The following is a 7,449-nucleotide window of genomic DNA, read 5'->3' as shown; positions in this document are numbered from 1 at the left end:
CACTAAATAAGTATAAATAAGGATTTATATTTGTGTACAAGCTGTGCTTTTAGGGTTATTAACGGAGTTCGTGTACTCAGACCAGTAATATTTGGGGTCACAAGTTTTTGCCATGAATATTTTGTGGGTCAGAAGATAAAAAGTTTGGGAACCACTGAAATAAAGAAACATCAGATTTTTCTCTATACTGTCCATGTTGTTGGCTGTTGTAGCAATGCTTTGTTTACGTGCAGACATACCCCTTTGACATCACTTCCTGTTGCTTCACATGCAAATATCACAACAATTGCTCATCTCAGCAGCGTGAAATATTTGTTGCAACATGTTATTGATATTATCTTTTCAAAAACGCATTCATATTTATTACAAAAAATTGATGTCTCAGGCACTTTAAGTTACATRTGTTCCTATTCAGACATCTAAATTATGATCATCCACCCTGTTTCCTTTTTACCCTTTAAGATTTCATTTTTAATACAATGGTAGTCGTCTTCAGGGTTCTGCATGGATCCAGTTGTGTGGGACTGGCTGCTGAACATGGGGCTCCTGCTCACTTGGGCGTGTGAGTTAYTGTCACCGCTTTGATGGATTAAACTGTCAAAAAGTGGAGCGCTGCTGTCTGTGCGGTGAAAGTAAATGAGCACCAGATGTACGGCCTTCATGGCTTGTTTCTCCTCACAAAACACATCAACCTTGTGAGACATATACTGTAAAAACCCATATGTTAAACTAATGCCTATAGATTGATAGTTCAGTTAAAATTTTTTTAAAAAGCTTCAAATGTATATTTTTCCTTCAAGGGAATGAGACTCCTCGTGTCCTGCATGCTCCACATGCACCAACTGTGCCTTGCCACTAGATGGCAGTGTGCAACCACTGCTCTCATCCTGACCCGGTGCCATGCTGTAAACTTGACCCAACCGGTCTGGGCCTGGACCAGAACCAGACCTGTTTTTGTCCCGGCAGAAAACAAGTGGCACATTTAAGGGAGCAGATYAGGCCAGGTGACGTCTGCTCCCCAAACCCGTCCGTCTCTCACCCAAACTGAGCAGCTGGGACATGAAGGTGYTGGAGGCACTAATGAGCAGTGGCCTTTTAAAACCACCTGATGTCTATTAGTGCAGAGAAGGCCAGAATTTAATGAGTCAACTAAAAAGTCTGGGAGAAGTGTCTATCAAGTCTCATATTAAGCTTTGTTAGTCTTTAAAGATGCAAATATTCAAAACTCACAATTTTTGTTTTCATGGAAATGTATTTTTAGGGGTCTAACACCACATTTCTTGCAGTCAAATTAGTTCTGATAAGGGCAGGGCACTAAAAACGAGAAGAATTAAGTCTTTTTTTTTTTTGTAAGAACATCTAGTCTCCTAAAAACAATACATTCACTAAAAAAAGAGATGTTAAACCTACTTCAACCATGCTGTGCCCCTTTATCGCTGAAGTTTCTGATGTCCCCTGCACACGGCCCAGACTCCACTGGGATCCGATCCATTGTGCTCCCAGTTTGGCTGGAAAGTAAAAAAAAAAACCCATCTCAGCCGTGACTCCGTCCACTGACGTGAAATTCCTCCAGACCCCTTGGGAGGATGCCGGGGTGGAAGGACGGCCTTGAGGTGAGAGACCAGACCATGGGGTGTGTGTGTGTGGGGGGGGCCTTGGGGGGGGGGGACGTTTAAATGAATTGTGATCTATTCTGTATATTCCAGGAAGTGAAAACATTAAAGAAAAAGCAGCAACAATAGCTGGAGCAAACAGCACCTGTTGCCATTTAGACACAGACGCTTCCTGACTGAACCCAGATCAGTTACAGAGCTGCTCTGCTTTCATCACAGCCAGTTAACGTCAGTCTTAATGTCACGGAGCCATCTGTCTGGGAAAGTGCTTCTGACATTTCCTGCTTTTCTTTACCTGCAGTCAACACAGAGCAGCGAATAATGTCAGCCCATCGCAGACATGTACCGATGAGTGGTTTCAAGTGAAGTCCTACAATTTCCTAAAGAAATCTCAATTTTCACATCAGACAAGTTTGTTTTTCTTTCTCTTTTCTTTCATACTGAAGCTGTAGGAGTGTGTGTAAAAACGTCCTCATCCTCAAGAAAGCATCAGGGTTTGGCTCAGGAGAACCAGCAGCCTGGTGACAAGTTGTTGTTTTTGTTCTTATCCTACATGTCCTTAGCCAGAACACGACGGCAGACTGCACTCTCAGAGAGAAAACATCCTGGAAATTGAGATTATTTCCGAAACTGAATGCTGCAAAAATCAGTAGCAATTGGATTTTTTTTTTTGCTTTTTATGCAGTGAAATAAAGCAAATATAAAAAGATTGACTAATTAATTAGATTAAAGTAAAAAAGGTTAACATGTTAAACTCCTTGAGGAGAATAAACAACATAAGAATAATTTCTCTGCACTTTGATTTTCTGTTTTATATTTATCACAGTGTAAAATTAGTTTATAGCTACATTTTCTAGGTTCTACTGAACACCATTTTCTCAGCTGCCGATTCACAAAAATAGTATTTTTCTTCTGCCTTTGCATTGTATCTATATATAGATGTCTATATTCTATCTCTCTTTTTCCTCTTTGAGAGAGATTGCGACTACAAAAAACTGRAAACAATGTATGAACAAAACTCAGTGTACCATGGTGCAACTCTAAAAATAAATACAAAATATAAGCAGTAAACAACACTTTGCCAACACCATAATACCTTCCTCAATTCGGACAAAGTTGGGCGCATAAAATTTAATCAAAAACAGAATGCAATGCTTTGCAAATCTCATAAAATAACAATTYATTCACAATGGAATATGTTTAAAGTACGAAATTGTATCATTTTTGTACCTTCTTTACTTCTTAGAGATCCAGCTTCTCTAAAATGATATTTTTTTACCCAGCCTTCTTATTGTCAGTTAACCTATGTAATGCTATTCCGGCTGTTTTTATTTGTACCACTTACTGTTGCAGCCTTGTGTTGCTGCCATAAAATTCAAAATGACCATTTTTTTAAACATTTGATGTGTTTTCTGGCTTTATTTACATTTTTACCCGATTTACCAACTGTTTTTGCACTTGGGGGTGGGGTTCACTTTATTCATAAAGCTCCAATTCACAACCAAATGAACTCGGAGAATAATACAAACAGGATTACAAGTCCAAATCCCAAATTGTGTTTGAAACAGAGTCAATTCAATCTAATTATATCCCAATAAAATCAGTCAGTTCATTAGGAAATTTATTTTGGCAAAAATGAAATACTCTTATAGGAGTTACATAAATATAAAACAGTGTTACAGCCCACAGTTGGCAGCAGGTCCTAGAACTGGATCTGCACACGTCCCTCTTGTGTTGGACAGATGAGTCCAGATCTGTCTGTGTGAGCCAAACACTAACGAGCGCAATAATCTTCTCTTCGTGTCACCAGGAACTCTGCAGAGCTGCTAAACTGAGTTTACAACCTCGCTCTGAAGATGTGATCTCATGAAAGCTTTTTGTTGTTCAAACGCTGACAGAACGGATTCATCTGGACTCCATCGTCAGCTCAAAGTCAGGTCCAGCACGTTTTCAAACTCCGTCTTCGAGTTGAGTTTTCTAAGTGTTTCCCTTCCCATGGACTCATCTGTTTGAAGTGGTCCCGCTGAGATCTGCAGCAGAAAACTCCTCCAGCAGTCACAGAACATCTGGCACAGCTGCGTCTCATCCTATAATGCTGGAAGCTGAGGGTTCACCACCTTGTCAGTCTTGTTTATGAGTCAGCGACATCAAACACACACAGTTTCAGTAAAAGGACCTGCATGTCRTTGATTGTCTTGCAGCAGGTCCTGGAGGGTCTCCTCTCAGCCGATGAGGTCATGCACCATGCTGTTTGTTGGGAAGAGACAGAGACACTTTCTGCACCAATGTGTGGGCTAAAACAAGGGTTCTCAAGCCATTTGGGTCTGGGGACCCCTTACAAAGGCAAAAAAAATTCCAGGGACCCCCTCATAAACCCCATGCTATTTTAAAAGATAATTTATTGTCATTTCAACACCTAAATGCCATGGAAATATATATATATATATATTTAATAGGTTTATTATGTTTGTTTTATTAGTTCATTGTTCTCCAAGCATTTTTAAAAATAAAAACCAAATAAACAATTTAGTGAAATGTTTTGAGGACCCCCAAGATACCTCTCGTGAGCCCCTGGGGGTCCTGGGACCCCAGTTTGAGAACCTCTGGGCTAAAACACAAAGTTGCTTTTTAATCATGTGGATTCTAAGCTGTGAAACATGTTGAGGCCGTTTTGCTGTTGGAGTTGCTTCTAGAATAAATTATTTGTAGCACAAAATGGGGGTGATTTGCATCGCCCCGTGCTTTAAAACCTGTTTTGTTTGACTAAATTTTTTTTGTTTTTTGCAGCAGAATTAATGCAATTTCAAAAGGGTGTTTTTTTTTTTTTTTTTGTCAGGAGCAGCTTTTCAAAATAAACCTGTCTCAGATTGCTTGATTTTGCTTTGCTTCCCGTGATGATGCAAGAAACTGGGTTTGCCTGCAGCAAAACGAGATGTTTGCCCACTTTACTCGTCTAACAAGAAGAAGGCAGACATGTCCTTTTAAAATATCGTGTTGAAAAGCTGAAATGGCAAGAATCAATACTAATTGTGTGTTTGTGTGTGTGTGTGTGTGTGTGTGTGTGTGTGTGTGTGTGTGTGTGNGTGTGTGTGTGTGTGTGTGTGTGTGTGTGTGTGTGTGTGTGTGTGTGTGTGTAGGGGCTTTATAGGCACGTCTTTTAGAAAATAAAGTGAATTGAAAGGATTAATTGGCAGTTGAACCTTCTTTTTAATTTGCTCTTATACGATGTCTTGTTTTATTGGTTTTGGAAACTAAAAAAAGAAAATTGTCTAGAAACTAGTTCCCTTGGGTTAAAACTGTTCAAAAAGATTCCCAGTCATTTCAGTTTAGTAGCTCCCTTGTGCCTCTTTCAGAGTCTGTTTCTGTATTGTTGCMTTATCTCTGGATATTTGTGATGGATCTTTCAGAGGTGCTGAATGGCTCCTCYTGTCCTAATAATACGTTTCAAATGAAACCAGAACAATAAACCTGGAATCTCTTTAACTCGCTCGGCTCGGCTCATCACATCAATTTCTTAAATTATCTCCTTTTGATTGTCAGCCTGCAATAAAAATAAGAGGATGAGGGAGGTGGGCTGAGTCACAGCCAAACATGGACAGAGAGGAAAGAAAATGCAAGGCGAAGCGAGAAATCGGCCCCATTCAAAGCAAAAATGTCTCCGCTTATTACTACTGCCATGGAATTAGTTCACAATTTTTTAATGCTTAGAATAAGAGAAAAGTATGCTGAGTGAGGAGAGACTGTTGAAATTTACAGAAAACGCTGAAACTTAGTTTTTAACGGCTAAATGTTAAAAGTAGCAATGTCCTACTTGAAAGCAGCAAAATGCTAAAAAAAGGCAAAAGGCTAACTCAAAGCTAAGGTAGCAAAATGTAAATGCTAAATGTTATGGCAGAAAAACAATTGCTAAAAGCGAATGGTTCCCAAAAACGATCTAAAATCTAAAGGTAGGTTACAGAGGAATAAATGCTAATGGTGTCAAAATAAACATATTAAAATTTTAGCTAAAAGAAAGAAAGAAAAAAACACTGATTAAAAAGCTAAAATCAACAAAATGCTGCCTAATAGCTAAAATTTGCAGAATGGTAGCTAAAAACTAAATGTACAAAAAAAAGAACAATTCACAAATTCATAGCACCTGTCTTGTAACTGAGCTGAATGTTTTGATTGGAGATTAGATTAGATTAGAGAGACCTTTATTGTCATCGTACAGAACACAATGAAATGACTGTTCAGAACACCCATTCAGAAGAAGAATGTGAAGAATGTTGATGTGTGAATGGCTAAAGGAACGCATGGTGCACAGAAGAATTTATGTCTAATTGTACAAAAAAAATGAAACACTGAGTGATTAGTTTATAGTAAAACTCCACTGAGGCGCTCATGGGCATCAATCCTTTATTCTGACTGATGGGAGATTTCTATTTTTGTTCTGAGTGTCTCAAACAAACACCTGCAGTGGGCTTCAGTTGGGTTGTTGCCATGATAGAGACGGATTTACTACATTACAAGTGGCTTTTATACCCAGAGAGGCATTGTGAAACCTGAACTTCAACACACTGCAGAGGAAAACTTTCAGTTTTAATGAATTAAACCCCTTTATGTTTAAGCTTTATGCAGGGATTGAACTAAAGGGGTGGCCGCCCCTGGCTCCACCCCAGGTATCATGCCCAAATAACTGACAAGTTGGTGGGGATCTTTGATTTTGTATTTGCATTTAGATTTTGACTGTTTTCTGACAAAACTGTACTATACAAATGTTCAGCTGTGAATGTTGAATTATAGCCCTGTGTAAAATTAGCATTAATGGTTAGCTTAATTTGGGATTACCACAGAGCAGACAGTGTCCCCACGTGCTAAGTGTCAGGAGGACTGTAACCAGTTATACATTGTGGAAACAAAGCACTGTTCAAAGGAATGGTCCAGCACAGAATAGCTACATCATCAGACCAGGACTCTGCAGTTTACACTCATCTACAGGCCAGCAGTCACTCTTTCAGGGATGAAGATGTTCTCATGTTTGATAGAGAGGAGCAATGGTTTGATAGAGGCATAACGGCCACTTTTGTGAAGAAAATCCATCCATCAAAACAAGTGGAGGYCTTCCCCTCTTACAATGCTGCTATTACAAGGATGACTCAGACCCCTGTGCAATAGGTGATAGTCAGGGCCCCAACAATCTGTTGTTAGGCTGAGGGTCCTCTTTTGTCATTGTTAAACTTGTTTATGTGGAAGCACTGCTTATAACGCTGAGTTCACCTGAAAATCCTCCGACTGAAAAAGTCTCTTGGAGAACGGTTCATTAAAGAAGAACCTGTCCAGAGGACCTAAATTTTTATTTTATTTTTTTTCTAAGCAGGACATTTAACAAAAGTAGATTTTCACACATAACTACATATTTTTTTGGTTTCACCTTGACCTTGATTTTATAACAGACAAAAATTTAAAACTCCCAGGATTTTATTTTTCAAATCTGGCAAAATCACTCTTTCTACTGATTTTTAAATGTTTTATTATTGATAAATCAAGATATCCAATAATCAATCTACAGCATGAGGAAACAGAACTTACTTCAAAGTAAGACTTCCTCCTTGCAGTTAAAGTTTTGTTTGTATGAAAAGATGGAAACAATTATATTTGCGAACCAAAGYGACATTCCTGTCTCACCCATAATCCAACATTCTGAGTTTAATTAAAAATTGTTCTGCTTTCTTTAAAATGAAATAAACAACCAAGCTCTATGCTGGGCACAAAGACATTTAAAACAGATTGTTTGTGTGTGTGTGTGTGTGTGTGTGTGTGTGTGTGTGTGTGTGTGTGTGTGTGTGTGTGTGTG

This window comes from Austrofundulus limnaeus, unplaced genomic scaffold, assembly GCF_001266775.1.
Source record: "Austrofundulus limnaeus strain Quisiro unplaced genomic scaffold, Austrofundulus_limnaeus-1.0 Scaffold61, whole genome shotgun sequence".
Classification (NCBI taxonomy): domain Eukaryota; kingdom Metazoa; phylum Chordata; class Actinopteri; order Cyprinodontiformes; family Rivulidae; genus Austrofundulus; species Austrofundulus limnaeus.
The sequence above is the reverse complement of the archived record's forward strand: the minus strand, read 5'-3'. Positions refer to the sequence as shown.